The sequence below is a fragment of the Hemitrygon akajei genome, chromosome 31 (assembly GCF_048418815.1).
Source record: "Hemitrygon akajei chromosome 31, sHemAka1.3, whole genome shotgun sequence".
NCBI lineage: Eukaryota > Metazoa > Chordata > Chondrichthyes > Myliobatiformes > Dasyatidae > Hemitrygon > Hemitrygon akajei.
In genome coordinates, this window is record NC_133154.1 from 29,463,316 (window position 1) to 29,486,691 (window position 23,376).

The window sequence follows — 23,376 nt, forward strand, 5'->3', positions numbered from 1 at the left end:
GACGGTATTTAAAAAGTTTCTAACCTGTAAATATCTAAAGAAATGAGATCTAGGTAAATTATATTTGTTAGATAATTGTTCAAATGACATGAAACAATTATCTAAAAATAAATCACAAAATCATGAAATACCTTTAGTTTTCCAAATTAAATAGGCTTGATCTATAATAGAAGGATAGAAAAAATAGTTAGATATAATGGGACTTGCAAGAATAAATTGATATAACCCAAAAAATTTCTGAAATTAAAACCATATTCGTAAAGTATATTTAACTATTGGATTATCTAATTGTTTATACAACTTAGAAGGAGCAAAGGGAAGCAAAGTTCCTAGAATAGAACCCAGTGAAAACCCTTGTACCGAGTTACATTCAAGGTTTACCCAATGACAGCTTAAAGTTATTTCTAAGTCCCATAACCAAAATTTCAAATAGCGAATATTAATTGCACAATAATAAACACTAAAATTCCGCAGTGCCAGACCACCTCCTTTTTAGACTTCTATAATTATTTTTTGCCTGGCCTCGGATTTTTATTCTGCCAAATATAAGAAGAGATTTTAGAATCAACACTATCAAAAAAAGATTTCAGAATAAAAATTGGTACCGCTTGAAATAAATATAAAAATTTGGGTAATATAAACATCTTGATAGCATTGATCCGGCCTATCAATGACAAAGACATTGGCGACCAATTAGTAAATAACTGTTTAATCTCATCAATTAAAGGTAAAAAGTTAGCCATAAATAAATCTTTATGTTTTTCGTTAATTTTGACCCCTAAATTTATAAAATATTTGGCTATCAATTTAAAAGATAAACATTTATTCCCACGAGTAATACCAAAAATATTAGATGATTCCCAAATAACAATTGCTAAAGGTTCCAGAGCAATGTCAAATAGTATTGGACAACTTTGCCTGGTGCACCAAAATAAACAAAAAAAGGGAGATCTTTCATTATTAGTGTTAACCAAAGCTACTGGGGTATGATATATCAATTCAACCCAAGATATAAATGTCGAACTAAACTTAAATTTTTCATATACAGTAAATAAATATGGCCATTCAACTCTGTCAAATGCTTTCTCAGCATCTAATAAAATGACACATTCTGGAGTACTACATGAAGGAGAGTAAACAATATTCATTAATATCCTAAGGTTAAAAGAAGTGTGCCAGTTTTTAATAAATCCAGTTTGATCCACAGAAATAATTCGAAGTACCACCTTCTCCAACCTAGTCACCAATATCTTAGAAAAAATCTAGGAATCTACGTTCAACAAAGCTATTTGTCGATATGATGTACACTCAGTGGGGTCTTTATTCTTTTTTAATATTATGGAAATAGAAGCCCTATAAAATGATTGTGGTAATTTACCCAATTTAATTGCTTCTTTAAAAACTCTACCTAGCCAAGAAGAGAGAATAGAAGAAAAATATTTTAAAAATTCTACTGTATAACCATCTGGACCTGGTGCTTTACCAGAATTCATTGAATGAATGACACCTTTTATTTCTTCATCTGTAATAGGAGTTTCTAATATTAAACGGTCTTCGGGTGATAATTTTGGAAAATTCATCTTCCTTAAGAAGTCATACATAGTATTAGGATCATTGGGGAAATCAGAATTATATAAAGCAGTATAAAAATCTTGAAAAGGTTTGATTATTTCATCATGATTAACTGTCAAATTATTATCGTTTACAAATCTTAATGATTTGGTGTTTAACCGAGGCAGTTTTCAATTGATTAGCTAATAATTTACGTGATTTATCACTATGTATGTAAAACTCACTTCTGGTTTTCAATCGAGGATGTAAGTAATAAATTATATTCCATTTGAAACTCAACTCTCTGTTTATAAAGCTCCTTACTAGGAGCAATGGAATATTTCTTATTAATTTCTTTGATCTTATCAACCAATAATAATGCTTCACTCTTAATATGTTTCTTCATATCAACAGAATAGGAAATAACCTGACCTCGGATATATGCCTTAAAAGTGTCCCAAAGTGTCCCATTGGAAATTTCTTCTGTAAAATTAGTTGAAAAAAGAAATCAATTTGTTCCTTCATAAACTCAACAAAATCCGAGTCTCGAAGCAATTTGGAGTTAAATCGCCATTGTCTAATGCTAAGAACTGTATCAAATAATATGATAGAAAGTTTCATTGGAGCATGATCGGAAATGGCAATCATGTCATAGTTACAGTCAATCATAGGTGGGATGAGACGAGAATTGATAAATAAAAGTAATCAGTTCCAGAGTAAGAATGATAAACGTGCAAAGAAAAATGAAAGCACTTTGTCCTTGGGGTGCTGAAATCTCCAAATATCCAAAATTCCAGAATCATTCATGAAGGAATTGATAAGAGTAGCCGACTTGTTTGGTAAGACTTGAGTAGATATGGATCTATCCATCGAAGGGTTCAAACAACAATTAAAATCACCACCCATTATCAACATATATTCATTTAGACCAGGAAAAGTAGTAAATATTTTTTTTAAAAAATTCGGCATAATCCACATTCGGAGCATAAACATCAGCCATAACCACTTTTTTATTAAAAAGTAAGCCAGTAATAAATAAAAATCTGCTTTTCGGATCAGAAACAGTATCATGATGAACAAATGTAATTCAAGGATCAATAAAAATTGAAACACCTCTTATTTTAGCCTGTGAATTTGAGTGAAACTGATATTTCTTCCAAAACCTAAAAAAAATGCTGATTATCCTCTTTCCTTACATGTTTCTTGTATAAAAATAATATGAGCATTTAGTCTTTGGAATACTTTAAAAGTCTTCTTCCATTTAAGCAGATGGTTTAAACCATTTGTATTCCAAGAGACAAAATTAATAATCTAAGCCATAATTACGTGAGATCAAACCTTTAGTGTGTAAAGAGTGAAGCAAAATGCAAACTCATGAACCCGAAAGAGGAACAAAAGCTCAGGGAGGAACCAGAGGTGACAACACTGTATACATCTTTGTAGTTCTAAATCAGCCCAAAAAAGAAAACTGAAAAAATTGAAAGACCCCCGACCCTCCACCCACAAAGTCCCCAAACTGAGCCTAAAGAAGGACAGAAAAAGAAATAAAACTAAATCTACCCCATTTCTCCATAAGGCAACTCCAAAAATATGTGTTAAAATAAACACCACCCAAAATCCCAAACAAATAAAGATTATAATATAACAATCTTCATAAAGTGATTTCTGACAACGAAAAGTAAATGCCAGCGTATATTGTAATCGAAAACAAAGACATAAGTAATTAAAAATAACATTTCAGAAAAAAACAAATGCAATGTGGGAAGGAGAATATAAAAATAAGGGAAAAAAAGTGGATTGAAAGAACAAGTGGAAATATGAAATCAGAACACTTAACCGTCATCTTGATTATACAAAACTAAAAGAGAACCAAGATATTCCTCCAAAAAAAATCCCCCGTCGATCATTAATCAAAATGTTAAAAATCAAAAACTTAAACAAAAGATTAAGCAATTTGAAAGGAGAGAAGAAAAAAAAACAAATATTTCGAGTAAAAAAACTATGATTAAAATGTAAAATATCGCTACACTAGCTTATAAAGTTCGAACTTCATAGGAAAATTATAGGCTTTAAAAAAAAAGAAGGCACTTAAGCACAAAAGCAGAACTACAATACCATAGATTAATTAGAAATGAGTGTCTGAAACAAGTGGATAGTGTTCATCCAAAAAACTTCGAGCAGCGGCTGTAGTAAGAAAAACATGGCGTTGCCCTTCAGGAGTTATGATTCTGAGCCACGCCTGGTAGAGTAACACTGGTTTGAGACCCTTTTCATAACATTCCACCATCAAAGTTTTAAAAGCCAATCGTGCCTTCATTACTTCTGGGTTATAATCCTGCACAAGACGGAATTGACAGTTTTGATGATGGATCATACCTCGTTGACGAGCGACGTGGAGAAGATGTTCTTTAACATGCACATAGTGGAACTCTCGGTTTGGCCCCAGAGCTCAAATGTCGTGGAAAGGAGCGATGGGCGTGTTCAAGCAATGGAGATTCATTTGGAAATACAGAGGTAAACGCATCATTTAAAAGTTGAGAATTTTTTTTTTTACCAGGTCCCCTTTCTCAACATCTTCGGGGAGCCTGATTATACATAGATTCTGTCTTCTGGATCGATTTCAAGATCAATGATCTTGGATTTGCCACTCTCCAACTGTTTAACTGTCGAAGACAGTTTGTTGCAAATGATCAATTTTCTGATCTTTCTTCCGAGTGTCGTCCTGTAGTTCTATGAATTCAGATTGCTGTTGTTTAACTTCGCGATCGAGCGCAGCCAGAGAGTCCTGAAGTACCTTAAAATCTTCTTTAATATTTTAGTGTAGCTCAATAGATTGTGCCATCAAAAGATCCAACATTGCCTCGTAAGTTAATTCACGTTGCTTAGGTTCACCTCTTTACTTCTTACAGTTTCCATCGGTATCTTTCCCATCTTTTGAATCGGTCCCTTTAGCTCTTGTGGTCATCGTACTTATTTCGGTGCACGTTTCTTCAAAAGTTCTCAACCAAAGCCCAAGAAAAAGTTCAAGAATAAAAGTTTTCTAGTGTAGATAAAAGTAGGTTAAATAAGGGTGATCCTGGGTTAAAAAAAATAACCCAGTTATAACCTCACTCCATGAGCTCCTAGTGGAGAATCCTGTCTATCCACATGATCAATGCCTCTCGTTATCTTATACACCTCTATCAGGTCACCTCTCATCCTCTGTCACTCCAAGGAGAAAAGACCAAGTTCTCTCAACCTACTCTCATAAGGCATGCTCCCCAATCCAGGCAACATCCTTGTAAGTCTCCTCTGCACCCTTTCTATGGCTTCCATGTCCTGTAGAGAGGCATCCAGAATTGAGCACATTACTCTAATAAGTGGGATCTGACCAGGGTCCTATATAGCTGCAACATTACCTCTCGGCTCTTAAACTCTATCCCACAATTGATGAAGGCCAATGCACCCTATACTTTCTTAACCACATAGTCAACCTGCATAGCAGATTTGAGTGTCCTAAGGACTTGGACCCCAAGATCCCTCTGATCCACCACACTGCCAAGAGTCTTGCCATTAATGCTAAATTCTGCCATCATATTTGTCCTAGTAAAATAAACCACCTACACTTATCTGGGTTGAACTCCATCTGCCACTTCTCAGCCCAGTTTTGCATCCTATCAATGTCCTGCTATAACCTCTGACAGATGCTCCATACTATCCACAATACCTCCAACCTTTGTGTCAATAGCAAGTTTACTAACCCATCCCTCCAGTTCCTTATCCAGGTCATTTATAAAAATCACAAAGAGTAGGGGTCCCAGAACAGATCCCTGAGGCACACCATCTGTCACTGGCCTCCAAGCAGAATATCACCCATCAACAAATCTTCAGAATATGACCCACCTACAACCATACTTTGCCTTCTGTGTGCAAGCCAGTTCTGGATTCACAAAACAACGTTCCCTTGGATCCGGTGCCTCTTTACTTTCTCAATAAGCCTTGCATGGGTTACCTTATCAAATACTTTGCTAAAATCCACTTACACTACATCCACGGCTCTACCTTCATCAATTTGTTTAGTCACATCCTCAAAAAATTCAATCAGGCTCATAAGGCATGAACTGCCTTTTACAAAGCCATGCTGACTATTCCTAATGATATTATTCCTCTCCAAATGTTCATAAATCCTACCTCTCAGGAACCTCTGCATCAACTTAACAACCACTGAAGTAAGACTCAATGGTTTGTAATTTCGTGGTCTATTCCTACTCCTTTTCTTGGATAAGGGAACAACATCCGCAACCCTCCAATCCTCCAGAACCTCTCCCGTCCTCATTGATGATGCAAATTATCATCGATAGAGGCTCAGTAAATACATCCCTTGCTTCCCACAGTAATCTGGGGTACATCCAGTCCGAGCCGGCCATGGATTTTGCAGAACGTACATATGGAGTGCATGAGGAGCATTCAGGGTTGGATAATCCAGGGAAGCATGACCCAGTCTTCCTAATAATGCGAAGGAAGGCCTGAGCTCAGCTCACCAGGAAGTTTTAGACTTGGGGAGAGCAGTGGTATCAACCTACACTGCGATACCGGGCCGGATTAACCTAGTAGCAAAAGTAGCAAATGCTACAGGCCCCGCATTTTCGAGAGCCCCACCCGCACTAAATGCTTGCAAGCTGCAGTCTGGAGAATTCAGCTTTCTCACCATTTTCTCATGACTGTTAGAGTGAGTTTTGGGTAGACAATTCATTTACATTTTGTTATGTACTCCACGGGTATCTTGTGACTGTCACATGACCATGATTTAATTGAGTATCTGGTGAGCATGATGTAATGGTCTTGTGATGGTGGGGTGATGTAATTTCCTGCCAGCGTGAGGTCACATGATGTAATTTTCCCACCAGTCAGATATCATGTTTCAACAGGTATAAAAGGGGAAAGCCTTGCTCTGACGCAGGTCAGTTCATTGTTTAATTCGTCAGTTATTCCGTTATGCTGCATATTCAATTCATGATGCAGTTTTGTTTTGAAGTGGAGTTTTACATTCTGCCTTAAGTATCAAAGGTTATTGCTGGCAGTTTCAAAATGCTGCCAGATTAGTCCAGTCGGAAAGTGAAGAATTATTGAAGTGCACAGACCTGAAGGATGGGCGTTTCACCAAGGAAAGTTCAGTGCCTTTAAGCCGTTTTATTTGCTTCATCGTAAATCCTTTGGGTAAGGCATATTCCGACTGGGATCAGCAGTAACAACACATTGTCGAGGAATTCGTTACTTCAGGAAAGTCCTTATTGACTTTGTAAAAATTTAGATTTTGCATTTGTCAATTTTAAGAACTGTGTTCACATTTATCGCTTTAAGAACTATGTTCACATTTATCCCTTTAAGATCTGTTTGTGTTGCCATACAGCAGCTAACTTCTGGTTAAGTTAGTTGTTTGCTAAATTTTTATTGAGCAGTGTTTAATAAATGTTTTATACGTTTATCAAAAAACTTTCTCAATTCCATATTCATTGTTGCCATATCATAACAATTGGGGGCTCTTGGGGTCTGAATCCTTCTTTGTGTTTTAATGCTTGTTTAATTATCAGTCTGTTTTGGTAAAGGGAAATACCCAATTCTTTTGTTTGATTGGTTTGTGAGTGGTATTCGGCAGCAATGAATATTGGCAACTTTCTGGCACTACCATTCCCTGAGTTTTTAGTGAAGGCAAAAAAAAATGATGTGTCTGAGATTGCTAGTAGATTGGAACTTAAGGTATTTCGAAGGTTACAACAAAGCCTGTTATTCAGAGGAAAATCGCGGAACACTATATAGATTTGGGTGTTTATGATGAAGTGGTTTTAGATACGTTTCCTGTGAGTAAAGCAGTAATCCAGTTACACCTGGAACAGGTACCATTAGAAAAGCTTAGAATAGAAACTGAGTTAAAACAGAAACAATTGGAAGCTAACTTGGAACTAAGTTGGTTAGAAGCTGAAAATAAAAATTGGGAATTTGAACTTGTGATGGTGGAATTAAGGTCTGGTGATCAGTCCTCTGCTTCTAGAAAAACGTTTGCTGTTAGTCAGGAAATTAAATTGGTTCCTCCATTTAGTGAAACAGAATGAGAGAAATACTTTCAACATTTTGAAACTATTGCTCTGATTTCAGAGTGGCCGAAGGAGAAATGGTCAGTGATGTTACAGAGTGTAGTTAAGGGCAAAGCACAACAAATTTATACAGCTTTAACTGCTGAGCAAACACTTGATTATGATATTGTGAAGCAACATATATTGAAGGCATATGAACTGGTTCTGGAAGCATATAGGGAAAGATTCAGAAATTTGAAGAAATCTGTGGAAAAAACTTATGTGGAATTTGCCTACAATAAAGCTATGTGTTTTGAGAAATGGGTTTCCTCTAAAAATCTGAATGGGGAGAATAATAAATTGAAAGAGTTGATTTTAATGGAGGAATTTAGAAGGAGCATCCCTGTTGAAGTAATACATACTTAAATGAGAGGGACCCTGCTATATTGTAGAAGTCTGCTAAATTAGTCCACAATAAATGTCGTCAGGGCAAAACTTTTAAAAGGAAAAATATCACAGAGAGTCAAGGTAAACCAGAAATTAAATCAGAAGTTAGTGAGAAAGGTAAGGAGGAAGGAAAACCTGTGAAGGAAAGACAGTTTGGTCCCATTTGCAATTATTGTAAGAAACCTGGTCACGTAAAAGCTAACTGTTTCCAATTGAAGAAGAAGGAGAAGGAGGCAGTCCCAGATGCTTGTGTGCAACTTACTGAAGCACCTGCAAATCACAGGGCTCAATAAATACAAATGAAGTTTTGTTAGAGTCTGACTAAGTTAAGAGGGGATATGATCATTTTATAACTGAAGGATTTGTATCCTTGAAAGAGGGATCCATTGCGGTGCCAATAAAAATGCTTAGGGATACTGGACCTTTTCAATCACTGATGTTAGACAGTGTGTTAAAGTTTAATGATGAGTCTGACACTGGTGAGGTAAACTATATACGAAGTGTTGGGAGTGCCCTTATGCCTGTATATTTGCACAGAGTGAATTTAAGGTCAGGGTTAGTTATGGGACTTGTTAAAGTAGGACTACAACCGAGCTTACCCATGAATGATATTTCTTTATTGTTAGGCAATGACTTGGCAGATGGACAAGTTTTTCCTGAAGTGCATTTGACAATAAAGTCAGAGGAACCACGGATGGATTCTAACATAGATTCCTCTTGTGTTGTAACTCAAGCTACGGCTAAAAAGCTTGATATGCAGAATGAAGTTGTTAGCCATGAGTGTTCAACTCGGGATTTGAGTTTTGTGGATGTGTCAGAAACTTTCTTATCTTGATTGTTTGAACAAGATTCTTAGAGTAAGTCTGACCATGAAGATTTGTCTCTGTCTCGGAAGGAGATGATAGCAGAGCAGAGTAAAAACCCTGAGATTATCAAATTAAAGGAACAAGCTCTTCCAGATAGTGAAATTGTTAAGATGCCAGTGTTATGAGTGCTGAACAGACCTGATGGAAATGGGGTGCAGAGATAACAATTCCCCCCCACCCTTTTGAGAACTATGAACTATTGCTATGCTGCTAATGAGAGAGAGATGAAGCACAGACACAGGAACATCTGCTACAGATAAGAGAGAGAGACCTTTGATGCATGTATTATGTCTTCTTCCTGGATTGTTTACCTTTCACTGCAAGGACGTTACTTTGCTCGTTAACATTCCTAAGGAGACAGCAGGTGTAGCCTGATTTGATGGACATGCTCATTTAGATTTGATGGTTGGCTGAGACCCCGTTAGTAAGGATAAAAGACAGGTCTGGGGAGACACCCCTCAGACACACTAGTGGACACTGCCCTAGAGCTGTGCACCCACAGGAAGGTGGGGGCTTCCAGGACCGAATCAGGAGATCGGTCAATAAAGCTCACAGTGTGATGGCAGGGCCGGTGGGGACTTGTATGTTTGTCTACTCATGCCAGAGTGACGAGTCCACCGCAGATGAATGGACTAGCTGAGAACGGAGGGTCATAACTGAATGACCACAATGGTACAACGGAATCAGAATACAACAGATGATTTGCTGGCTGCAGCTGCTCAATCTCTTGCTCGCTCTCACTCTGTCTCCAACAAATTACAATACAGCAACCACAACTACCTCAGCACACATGAACTGAACTGAACTTTATATTCTTTGATGACAATTCATTTACCCCTAGACATTGATAGAGCTTGTTTATTATTGTTGGTTATTATTCCTACACTTCTATGTTTATTATTGCTAACCTATTTGCATTTTTGATACTGTATTGTGTAGTTTACTAATAAACACCTTTAGTTTTCAGTACCAACAGACTCCAACGGATTCTTGTATTTCTGCTGGTCTGTAAACCCAGTTACGGGGTACGTAACACCAGTAGGATATTATTTTGAAAAAGGAGAGTTGATGAGGAAGTGGAGATCACCTACAATTCCTGCAAGTGATGAATGGAAGGTTGTTCACCAGGTAGTAGCTCCTAAAGTTTATTGAAATGAGATTTTAACTTTAGCCCATAGTGTGCCCTTGGGTGGACATCAAGGGGTGAAAGAAAACTATGGACAAGGTTTTTAAATATTTTTACTGGCCTGGTTTGAGAAAGGATGTGGTGATGTTTTGCAGAATGTGTCATACTTGCCAAATTGTGGGTAAACCTAATCAAGTTACTCCTGTGGCCCCACTGCAACCTGTTCCCACATTCGGTGAACCGCTTTCCAAAATTATTATAGATTGTGTATGCCCACTACCAAAAACAAAAACTGGCCATCTATACTTGCTGACTATAATGTGCACTGCGTTTAGGTTTCCAGAGGCAGTACCACTTAGGAATATAACAACTAAAACTGTAATAAGGATGGTTATAAAATTCTTTACTTACTTTGGGTTGCCGAAGGAAATACAATCTGATCAAGGTAATAATTTTATGTCTGGATTTTTTCAACAGATAGTTTATAAACTGGCAGCTAAGCAGATTACCTCGTCTGCATACCATCCAGAATTGCAAGGAGTCTTGGAAAGGTTTCATTCTACCCTCAAGACTATGATTAGGATGTATTGTGTGGAAAATTAAAATGATTGTGGTGAGCCAATACACTTACTTCTATTTGCAGTAAGGGAGTTGGTACAGGAATCAATAGGTTTTAGTCCATTTGAACTTGTATTTGGGCATAGAGTTAGAGGAACTTTGGCCTTATTAAAAGAACAATGGATTAGTAAAGGGGTACACACTAATTTGCTGGATTATGTTTTAAAATTTATGGACAGATTACATAAAACTTGTAGCTTAGCCATGGAAAATTTCAAATCGGCTCAGGAGAAAATGAAAACCTGGTACGATAAGGAAGCTATGATGAGGACATTTAAGCCTGGAGATAAGGTGCTGGTTCCTTTCCCAGTGCAAACGAATCCTTTGCAATCTAAATTTCATGGTCCTTATGATATTATGTCTAAAATTAATGTTGTGAATTATGTGATAAGGACTCCAGATCGTAGAAGGCCAACACAACTTTGCCATATAAATATGATAAAACCATACAATGAGAAACAGTCTGCTACTAAGACTGTTATGGTTAATAATAATGAGTCTGATCTCACTAGGACCATAATAGATGATTCATTTGAAACTCATTCTAAATCCAACACTGTTTCTGTCAGATTTCCAAACTCAACCATTCTGGAAAGTATTGGTTCATTTACAGCCAAAGCAGAAGCAGCAGATAAAGCTATTAATTTTTAAATATAAGGATTTATTTCCAGACGTTCCTAGAAGAACTATAGTAGCTTCACACAATGTAGATGTTGGAGATGCCAAACCCATAAAGCAACATCCATACAGGATGAACATGGAAAAATGTGAACTTGCTGAGAAAGAAATTAAGTGTGTGTTTAAGAATAATATTATTAGACCTTCTAATTCGAATTGGAGTTCACCTTGTGTTATGGTGCATAAGTCAAACGGTAGTATTCAGTTTTGTACTGACTATAGGAAGGGGAACGCTGTAATGAAAACAGATGCGTATCCAATCCCTAGAGTAGATGACTGTGTAGATAAAGTTGGAGAAGCAAAGTTCCTTACAAAGTTTGATTTATTGCAAGGGTACTGGTGTGTTCTATTGATGGATAGAGGTAGAGAGATTTCTGCATTTGTAACTCCATCTGGGTTATATGAATATAATTTTCTTCCATTTGTGATGAAGAATGCCCCAGGTTCTTTCCAGTGGATGATTAACTCTGTGATTCAGGGGTTAAAAGATACCGATGCCTACATTGATGGTTTAGTTACAGGAAATGACACTTGGGAAGCACATATTACTGCAGTGGAGAAACTATTTGAAAGGCTTTCAAAAGCTAACTTAGCTATTAACTTAGCTGAAAGTGAATTTGGGCATGCCACTGTGACTTACCTTAGTTGTGTTCTAGGTCCAGGCTTGGTGAAGGAAAATGGTTAAGGAAATAAATCAAACTCCAATTTAGCAACAAAGATTGATGTTACAGGAGTATAATATGTTGATAACTCATATTAAAGACAAAGATAATGTGATTGCTGATTGCCTATCTAGATGTTGAATGTACGATGTAATTTTTTTAATGGAGTGATATTTTAACATTTGTAACACTCCTGCTGTATAGTAATTTGTAAGGTGCTGTATGATACTATTGTGTGTATTGTAAATGTCATACTTTTTGTATTTTTATTTTATAAATAGCTAATTGTTAAAATTTTGCTTATGCCAGACCAAATTTTTCTTTTGAAGGGAGGTATTACGTGATGTAACTTCCCACTAGTGTGAGGACACATGATGTAATTTTCCCACCAGTGAGAGGTCATGTGATGGCCTGTTTCAACAAGTATAAAAGGGGAAAGCCTTGCTCTGATGCAGGTCAGTTCGTTGTGTAATTCATCAGTTACTCCGTTATGCTGTGTATTTGTCTCATGACGCAGTTTTGTTTTAAAGTGGATTTTTACTTTCTGCCTTAAGACTCAAAGGTTAATGCCAGCAGTTTCACCAAGGAAAGGTCAGTGCCTTTAAGCCATTTTATTTCCTTCATTGTAAATCCTTCGGGCAAGGCATATTCCGACTGGGATCAGTCACGTCACGTCGTCGAGGAATTTGTTCCTTCAGGAAAATCTCTCCTTATTGACTGTGTAAATCATTTGGACTTTTGCATTTACCACTTTTAAGAACTGTGTTCACATTTATCGCTTTAAGAACTTGTTCACATTTATCACTTTAAGATCTGTTCGAGTTGCCGTACAGCAGTTAACTTCCGGTTAAGTTAGTCATTTGTTTACTTTTGATTTTTATTGAGCAGTGTTTAATAAAAGTTTTATTTGCTTATACAAAAATCCTGTCTCAATTCCATATTCATTGTTGCCTATCATAACAACTTAAATAAATGACTTCAGCCATCAGTCTTCTGTTCTTTGACAAAGTACTATGGATTGAGTTCATAACAATGCATTTCCTAAAAGCTGAGAACCCAGTTTCAATGCATTCCTGAGGCAAGAATGCTAAATTTACAGGTAGTTGCAAAGACACCATATCTATGCTTTTTGAATATGAATTGTCCTCGATGTTAGCACGTAACATACCAAATAATGTATTATAGATTTTAACTGCAAAGCCTCATTTGTTTCATCAATGACCATCCGGGAAGGAGAATAATCAGCCTTGCTGGATTTTACCTGGTGTATATCGAAGGATCTTGTGAATTGCTACCTTACTCATGTAATCGCGGGAGTTAGAGGGGGATAATAATATCCGAATTACTGGCAATACTCACATCCCGTGAACCCCGAAAATGAAGCGGAACGCATTTTTACAAGTTGAAATTGAAGTTTTTTGCCCAGAGATAGAATATCTTATTCGATTACTCATGTGAAAAAAACATTCGAATGATTGAGGTCCACTAATGACAGGACATTCTGATAAACATGGATTGTATGTGTTGTTTCTGTGCAGTTCGATGTCTCACATCACAAATTAAAAAACTACCAACAGTTCCAGTGACAAGTCTAGACATACAAAAAAGCTGGATGAACTCAGCTGGTCGGGCAGCATTCATTAAAAGGAGCAGTCGAGACCCAAAACTTTTGTACGTCTTGATTTGACCACAGCATCTGCAGTGCACTTTGTGTTTCCAGTGACAAGTCTGCATGACCTAGGTTAAATTGTCAATTGGTATTCAATTCAGTCTCATGACATGAGACTGAGAGGAACAAGACAGCATTCTAGGGACTGTCAGGAACATGAGTTGAAAATTTGAAAGGAAGTGCTGATGGACTTAAGGAAAGGGAAGTTGAAAGACACACATCAGTGTTTATCGGGGGGTCAGCAATGGAAAGAGTGACCCTGGTTTTCCAGAGATATTGAGTCCCTGGTTAAGAAAGAAGAGGTGTGCCTGTATTTACTCAGGAGTCAGTCACAGGATCTACAAAACTGAGGCAAAAGATTAGTGATGTCATGTACCATATCTGGATAACCAAGAGGAGATGATTCCCGTCCAGGTCATGCTTTCTTCTCATTGCTGCCATCAGGAAGAAGGTACAAGAGCCTCAGGATTCACACCACGAGGTTCAGGAACAGTTATTAAACAGCAACTATCAGGCTCTTGAACGAGATGGGATAACTTCACTTATCTTCACTTGCCCCATCACGGAACAGTTCCCACAACTTGTGGACTTTCAAGGACTCTTCGTCTCATGTTCTTGGTATTTATTATTTATTTGTTTATTATTATTATTACTACTTTGTTCTCTAATTTGCAAAGTTCACATCTTTTGCACAGTGGTTGAATGGCCGTGTTTAGGTGGTCTCCTATTGATTCGATTATGGTCATTATTTTATTATGGATTTATTGAGTATGCCATCAAGATAATGAATCTCAGGATTGTATATTTTGTGATATATATATTTTTATAATAAATTTATTTTGAACGTTGAAGCAAAGTTCCCCAGGGCCAAAGTAACCCTTAGACCTTTCAGGAGGCTAATCCAGAAATTGCAGGGGTATTTAAAATTGTCAGTTATTGAACGTTTCCTTAGCCACAGGTTAGGCACTGGGGATTAATACATTTTGTTCTGTTGCTCGAGAATGCTCTAAGAATAAACTGGAAAATTATAGGCCAGTGAGCCTGATGTCAGTCTTGGGCAAATTATTGGAAGATGTTCTTAGAGACAGGATATTTCAGAAATGAATAGAGAAGGCCTGAGAATCAACATGGCTTTGTGGGTGCTAGGTTGTGTCTGCCCAGTCCTACAGAGTTTTTTGAAGAAATTACAAGGAAGGGTGTTAATAGAAAGGCTGTGGACATTGTTAATGTGGATTTTAGCAAGGCCTTTGACAGAGTACCACTTGAAAGGCGGGTCTGGAAGGTTAAGTTGCTTGGTATTCAGGATGAAGTAGTAAATTAGATTCCACATTGGCTTTGTGGGAGAAGCCAGAGAGTACATGGTTATCTGTCTGACTGGAGGCCTGTAACTGGTGGCGTGCTGCAATAATCAGTTCTCTGTAAATTTAGATGATAATATGCTAAACTAGATCAGCAAATTTGCTGATGACACCCAGGCTTGGGGTGTGGTGGACAGCAAGGAAGGCTTGCAGTGTGATCTGGACCAACAGATAAAATTGGCTTGAAAAAGTCAGATAGGGTTTAATGTAAACAAGTGTTAGGTGTGGCAATTTGGGATGTCAAACCAGGGTCGGTCTTGCAGGGTGAATGTTAGGGCACCGAGGAATGGGTTCAATCTGGGATCTTGGAATATAGACCCATAACTCCTTGAATGAGATGTCACAGGTAGAGAGGCCATAAATAGAGCTGTTGGCATATTGCCCTTCATTCGCCTATTTTGTCTACTGGTCCAGATCACGCTGCAAACTTTAATAGTTCAGATCATTTAATACAGGAGTTGGGATGTTATGTTGAATCTGTCTAAGACATTGGCGAGACCTAATATAGAGTAAACATGAGGAAATCTGCAGATGCTGGAAATTCAAACAGCAACACACACAAAATGCTGGTGGAACACAGCAGGCCAGGCAGCATCTATAGGGAGAAGCGCTGTCAACGTTTTGGGTCGAGACCCTTCGTCGGGTACCTAATATAGAGTACTGTGTGCAATTTTGTTCACCTATTTACAGGAAAAATATCAATAAGATTGAAAGAGTGCAGGGAAATTCCATCAGGATGTTGCCTGCACTTGAGGACCTGAGTTGTGAGGAAAGGTTGAGTAGGTTAGGACTTTATTCCCTGCAATGTAGGAAAACAAAGGGAGATTTCATCGAGGAATACAAAATTCTGAGGATATAGAAAAGGTAAAAGCAATCAGGTTTTTACCCTCTGAGATTAGAATGGGTTGTTTTGTTTTAGGTTCATAGGGATGATTTTGGGGACAACATGGAGAACTGGAGGACAGGTTACAGTTAAGGGATAGGAATGAGGAGGGGTTACAGGTTAAGGATGAGCCAGTGGTTGAAGTGCTCCACAGCCACAGGCCTGCGGATCTCTGTGATCAATGACCAAGGACAGTGCGGCCCAAAGACAAGGATTTGTGATCCCTTCCCCAGGTCAACAAATCGCATAGATGAAGATCTGTTGGAGCATAAGACATAATGATCCCCTCAGGCTGGCAAGGCCCATGCGAATCTCATGATAGGCAATTCCTGGGGTTGGCTCCTAGAGGTCGGTGAAGTGCAGAGGTCAAAGTCCAGGACAAAGCCTGAAGGTTAAAACCCTTGGGTTGGTGTGTCCAGAGGTCAGAGATCTACAAGTCCAGACCAGGAACTGGAGGATAGAAGCTTGATCTCTGTGAGACGGAGAGTCCATTAGGTTACTGGTGGCTGAAGGCCCAGAGACAGCCTGGCCTGGGATTGGAGGCCTGCCTGTGTGTGTGAGTGGGAGGAAGAGAAAGAAACTTGTTTTGCTGTTGTTGCTTTGTTGTTGTGTTATCATTGTTGGGAGAGCAGGGAGAGAGGTGTGTCAAACTGGGAGAGATGGTATAAGATATGGGAGGGGCTCTATGTGAAGGGCTCTATGTGAAGGGGAGGGGCTGTGCACAAGGGGGACGAGTGGAAAGGCTGCAAGCAATGGGAAAAAGGGGAGGGGCTTCACATGAGGTGGAGAGGGAGGGTGATTGGGGCTCACTAGTCTCTGTAAGAGTGGGGGATGTCTGTGCAGGGAGTGTGATGGAGTGAAGAGAGGAGAGAGGGAAGGAAAGAAAGGGGATAGAAGGTTTCATCTCTCTCTCAGCATGTTTCCCACAGCCTGGGTTATTGATTACCAGGGGTTCACATCTCTCAGGATAAATCGTCGGTCATTCGATACAGAGGCAGGGAGAAATTCCCTGACTGGAGGGCATGGATACTTGGAATGTCTTCCCAATGGTGTCTCTGTCCCTGACCATGATCAAGAAGGGAATGGATGTAGTTCCAGTTGGACGGAGCATTGACAGTGGGAGAGGCTGGGAATACCATGCTGAGCCACTAGAGGGCCTGATTGATTGACTGCTTGTGGTTTGCTCAGAATTCCTTGTATATCTCTAGAACAGAAGAGATACATTGGCTTCAACGCTATCTGGAAGTGAATCGGACACTTTCCCCAACCCCTCCCATCGCCAAGTAAAGCAGGAAGGGCACAAAAATTTCAAAACATTATCTTTACTGTCAAGGAAAGGTCAAGAGAGAACTTGGGGTTGCCAGGTCACAGGAAGAAGTGAGTACTGGGGTGAGGACAGAGGGAGGAATGGGAAGGGATGGAATCCATTGAGAGTGTAAATGGGGGAGTGATTGAGAAGGGGTTGGTCCCATTGGGAGTGTGGAAGTGAATGGGAAGGGGTGGGACCCATTAGGAGCATAAATGGTAGGACTGAATGTGAAGGTGTGGGTCCATTGGGAGCAAGGATGAGAAGGGTGGGTCCCATTGAGAGTGTGCACAGGGAGTGAATGGAAAGGGGTGTGTATGGTGGGACACATAAGTGACTGACTTCTGCACCAACTATGACAAGGAATCGAAAATCTTTCAGTGTATCAGTTATAGACAACAGTGAAAATTATATAAGCTGTTGGGCATAAAAGGTGAACATACGAGGAGAAAGTGAGAGACACCAGTCAGTGTACAGATATCCCCCTGACAGAGAGGGACAGGTAGACACCAGGTGCAGATCACCTCCAGAGAGAGAGGGACTGAGAGACATCAGTCAGTTTAGAGATCTGCCCCTGAGAGAGTGGGACTGAACAACACCAGTCAGTATACAGATTTACCTCTGAGTGACACTGGTCAGTGTATAAATAACCACTAGAGAGCAGGACTGAGAGACACTGGTCAGTATACAGATTTCACCTAGAGAGAGGGATTGAGACACCAGTCAGTGTAGAGATCTCCCCCTGAGATCCTGAGAGGCAGGATTTATGAACATTTGGAGATGTATAATATGATTAGGAGTAGTCATCATGGCATTGTCAAGGGCAGGTTGTGCCTTACGAGCCGGATCAAAATTTTTGAGGATGTGACTAAACATATTGATGAAGGAAGAGCAGTATATGTAATGTATATGGATTTCAGCAAGGCATTTGATAAGGTACCCCATGCAAGGCTTATTGAGAAAGTAAGGAGGCATGGGATCCAAGGGGACATTGCTTTGTGGATCCAGAACCGGCTTGCCCACAGAAGGCAAAGTGTGGTTATATTCTGAATGGAGGTCGGTCACCAGAGGAGTGTCTCAGGGATCTGTTCTGGGACCCTTACTCCATGATTTTTATAAATGACCTGGACGAGGAATTGGAGGGATTGGTGAAGTAAGTTTGCTGATGACACAAAGGTTGGAGGTGTTATGGATAGTGTGGAGGGCTGTCAGAGGTTACAGTGGGACAGTGATGGGATGCAAAACTGGGCTGAGAAGTGGCAGATGGAGTTCAACCGAGATAAGTGTGAAGTGGTTCATTTTGGTAGGTCAAATATGATGGCAGAATATAGTATTAATGGTAAGACTCTTGGCAGTCTGGAGGATCAGAGGGATCTTAAGGTCTGAGTCCATAGGACACTCAAAGCAGCTGCGCAGGTTGATTCTGTGGTTAAGAAGGCATACGGTGTATTGGCCTTCATCAATCGTGGAATTGAATTTAGGAGCCAAGAGGTAATGTTACAGCTATATAGGACCCTGGTCAGACCACACTTGCAGAACTGTGCTCAGTACTGGTCGCCTCACTACAGGAAGGATGTGCAAGCCATAGAAAGGGTGCAGAGGAGATTTATGAGGGTGTTGCCTAGATTGGGGAGCATGCCTTATGAGAATAGGTTGAGTGAACTTGGCCTTTTCTCCTTGGAGCGACGGAGGATAAGAGGTGACCTGATAGAGGTGTTTAAGATGATGAGAGTCATTGAATCTGTGGATAGTCAGAGGCTTTTTCCCAGGGATGAAATGGTTGCCTCAAGAGGACACAGGTTTATGGTGCTGGGGAGTAGGTACAGAGGAGATGTCAGTGGTAAGTGTTTTACTCAGAGAATGGTGAGTTCGTGGAATGGGCTGCTGGTAACAGTGGTGGAGGTGGATATGATAGGGTCCTTTAAGAGACTTTTAGATAGGTACATGGAGCTTAGTAAAAAAGAGGGCTATATGTAAGCTGAGTAATTTCTAAGGTAGGGACAAGTTCGGCACAACTCTGTGGGTCTAAGGGCCTGTATTGTGCTGCAAGTTTTCTATAACTTCTATAATAAAGAGCTAGAGCATAGAGGTTTACAATGAGAGGGGAAAAGATTGATTAGAAACTTATTTTACACAAAGGACTGTGCATACTACATGGACATGGAAGAAGCTCCGAGAGGAAGTAGTTGATGCAGGTGCAATAATTTGTAAAATGCATTTGGATAGCTACATGGATTAGAAAGGTGAAATTCACAATTCAATCCTAGTGGTGCTGAACAATTATTTCCTTCCTGATTGATGTCTCTCCACCATTAGTAAACATTGTAGTGACCTACTTGCTAACTCACTTTCAGATGGATTTGAACATAAATTACCTGCTCTAGTCCTGAGACAGTGATTCACCCTTGGTCAAAATGATGCATCTTTGAGTCCATACCTGCAGCTTGTGGTCATTCCATTGTTAGTACTCTATATTTAGTTAATTGATGTGTGATTACATGTCCTGTCTAGTTTAGTGTGTTCCAACTTATTCCAATGAAAATACAGGTGTAGATGCTCAGGGCAATAATACAATAATAATGCTGACCTAAGTATTGTACATGGACATGCCACGCATGATGAAGTAAATCCTGAGGCAAGTATTTATTGATGTTCCATTTGCTCTGTAGCATCTGTGGGTGCTGGATATAGGGGCAACAGGATGAGAATTAACAGCAGACCGAACAAGGTTTGGTTCCTGCTTGGAGTCCCAACAAACTGATTATTCCTCTCACCAAACAAACCCATTCAACAGATATTCCAACCTGTCAACTCCACAAGGTCACCCAAGTCTGGTTCACTGATTATTTGCCTTCAATGGAGCCACTGGTCTGAAGTTAATATAATAGCAGTCAGTATATAATAAATGAGGGATATAATTACCAATATAAAAATTATAATCAAAGGTTATAATGTCTCTTGTGTTCATTCCTGTTAATAAATACAATATTTGTCCCTCTCTGATCCACCCCATAGTTACTGCTCTTTTCTGGTTTAAAATCTAAAATTGAGTTACCTGCGATAGAGAACTTCACAATTTGAACTATTGTGATCTCATCAGAGTTGTTTATGGGGGCAAGGGCGAATATTGGCTCACCTTTCCCACCTCAAGCGTCACATAGAAAATTAACCAGCTGACATTTTGTTTCACACTTCAATTCCCAACCTAGTTTGGCCACAATGATTAGTTGATATTCATTAATGTGAGACTACCTTCATAAATGTCACTGATTCTTATTGCGGTAAAGATTCTAGTCAAGATGGCGCCTGCATACCACACCCCCTCAGGGAAAAATAATCTGGTAAGACCACAAAACAATTTATTTCACTTCTCTGACAGCTGTTTTTCATTTTGAATGTGTTTCTGGAACTGTTGGAATCTGTGATTTACAGTTTGGCTATCGATAGAGTGATCCAGTGTTTTGCTGTCTCCGAGAAGATTTCAGAAAGCAGCAAGCGTGAGCCTCAAGGCAAAGAAACTGGAAGCCATTGTTCGACTGCATTTCACTGATTAACACTTCCACAATCGCTGAACAAAGTCCTCTGTGATTCTCCCTTTCAATGATATTGGAGGATGTTACCGGGGTTTCTGCAATTATGGATATGCACTATGGACAATAAAATTTTCAACCTATGGTTTTTGTATTCTGTGTTTTTGGGTGGGGGTGAGGACGATTTGAGGGGTTAATGTTCTTGTTGTGTTTTTTGTGTGGGAGGATGGGAGGCTTCGGTCGATATTCTCATTGTGTTTTTATTCGTTTTTATGGGGGGGGGGGATTTGGGAGCTGATGTTTTGTTGCATTCCATGCAGGGGGACAGGAGTTTGGGGAGTTGATAATTGTTCTGACGGTTTTTTGTGAGGGAGGGGGTGGTTTCGCTGTTTCTCTCTGAACTGGCTTCTTTGGTTTTTTTTCTTTGTATCGTGGCTATCTATCTGGAGAAGAAGAATCTCAGATTTCTATATTGCATACATACTTTGATAATAACTTAAACTTTGAACCAGTAATCTTCATTCTTACCTACAAAGATATAGCCATCATATTCTTCGACTTCCGGTATGTCCTAAATGCAATAGAAAACAACTTCCTGCTGCACACCAGACCTTTACTGAAGTTTCACAGATTTATCAGCATATACAAACTGCTAGTATTTAAATTCACACTTCTATGCAGTGAGATGAGGATCCAATATCTAAGTTCATCCACACATACATATCTTGATACTTATTATTGCAGTTACATTGATTCAGCTAATTGGAAGATTACTAATTTGTTCATAAAATTATATTGTGATTAAATGTAGCATCTATATTACTTAACAAATCTATTAGCTAAAACTATTCACTCAACTTACATAAAGCAATAACCTGCTGGAGGAACTCTGTGGATCAAGCAGCATCTGTGGTAGGAAAGGAATTGACGACATTTTGGGTCGGGTCCTTCTACCGAGGACACCTCTATCAGTTCTAATACATGATCTTGACCTAGCATCAACAATTCCTTCTCCCCCAACCCCACCAACAGATGCTGCTTGACCCACTGAAGATTCCTCCATCTCCCTGTTTTTGTTCCAGATTCCAGCACCTGCAGTCTCACGTATCTCTGCTGAATGTACATCTGTTCTCGCATTTCAGTCTCCAATTGTTCATTGCTGGTGATCAGATTTATTGCCTGGATAATTAGTGTGATCCAGTAATCACACTGATCGTGGATTGATGGTGGGAATGTAACAACCAGAGGGAGATGACAAGTTCCCCATCAGGCTCTGGGAGGAAACTCTGCTGGTGAGAGAGAGATCCACAGAACACAGAGCAGAGTGGAGGAAGGCCACATTATCAACACAGGGTCAGTATTGAATAGAGCTGACCACTGACCCAGAACACTGAACCAGCTGATAAGGAGGATGTGGGAGCTGACATTCTGTGCCGGGGAGAGTTTGATGAATTGCTTAAGGATAAACAGAGCCCCTTATAATTGATAGTTCAGGTTATTGTGGTACAGGTATATAAAAGGATTGAAAAAACATGGATAAGAACTGGATAAGAGCTAGCTTTATGTCCATGGGCTGTGGGAGGGAATTCAATGGGTGGGGAAATGCTGGTGATGGGGAGAGTCTGTTGGCTGCAGGAGAGGATTCAATCAGTGGGGAGAGCTGGTAATTGAGAAGAGTCTGTGAGATTTGGGAGAGGTTTCAGTAGGTGGGGGAGTTGGTGAAGAGGAAGACAGCCTGAGATTGTGGAGTGAGTTCAGTGGGTGGGGAGAGCTGATTATTGGATAGTGTGTCTGTCAGCTATGCAAGGGGATTCAATGAGTTGGGAGTGTGGAGAGTCGGTGAAGAAAGAGAGCGTAAATGGAATGTGCAAAGTGATCCAGTGTCGGGAGGCAGGAAGCTGGTAACCGGAGAGATTGTCCTTGAGCTGTGGGAATTTGCTCGGTGGATGGTGGAAGAGTGATTGGGGAGAGCGTCCATGGAGTGTGGGGGGGGGTGTTCAGTTGGTGGGGACAGTCAGTGATGGGGGAGAATGTCCATGTCTGTGGGGTGTAGTAGGGGATTTAGTGAGTGGGGGTGAGTGTCCATGGACTGTGATAGGGGATTCAATAAGTGGAAAGAGTCGGTCATGGGTGAGAGTGTCTGTCGGCTGTGTGAGGGGATTTGGTGAGTGAGACATACTACACTGGCTCAGTCACATCCCTGGGGTTCTGAGATTAACCAGCTGGAATCTGGCCCCACTTTAAATGTTCCAGTGTGTTTCCGAGATATCCGGCTGGGGATTGGATGTGGAATGTGTGTGGTGGACTATACTGGGGGTCCAGTTCACTGATCAGACTGGAGGAGGGGAGTTGCTAGAAGCTGATAGGGATGTCACAGGATTGGTGCTGTGGATACATTACTAAATGTACGCATTTTGTGACTACTTTCCTGCTTTAGATACAATTTTACCACAGTTACCAGCTCTGAAATAACCTCATCAATCTCCTTTTGAATTTCATGAAACTCCATTTTGTTGCCTCTTCATATTTCTTCTTCAGGTACTTGTACCTCTGCTGAGCCCTTTCCGCATCTTCCATCCTGCCTTCATCTTCGTATTTCTTCATCTCACTCCTTATATGCTCCATGGCTTCC

General features: G+C 39.7%; 1 protein-coding gene across 1 annotated transcript in view; it reads left to right on the forward strand.

Annotated features, from left to right (window-relative positions):
- Positions 1 to 23,376, forward strand: part of LOC140719013 (guanylate-binding protein 1-like) — a 637,966-nt gene that overhangs the window by 579,889 nt on the left and 34,701 nt on the right. The window lies entirely within an intron of this gene.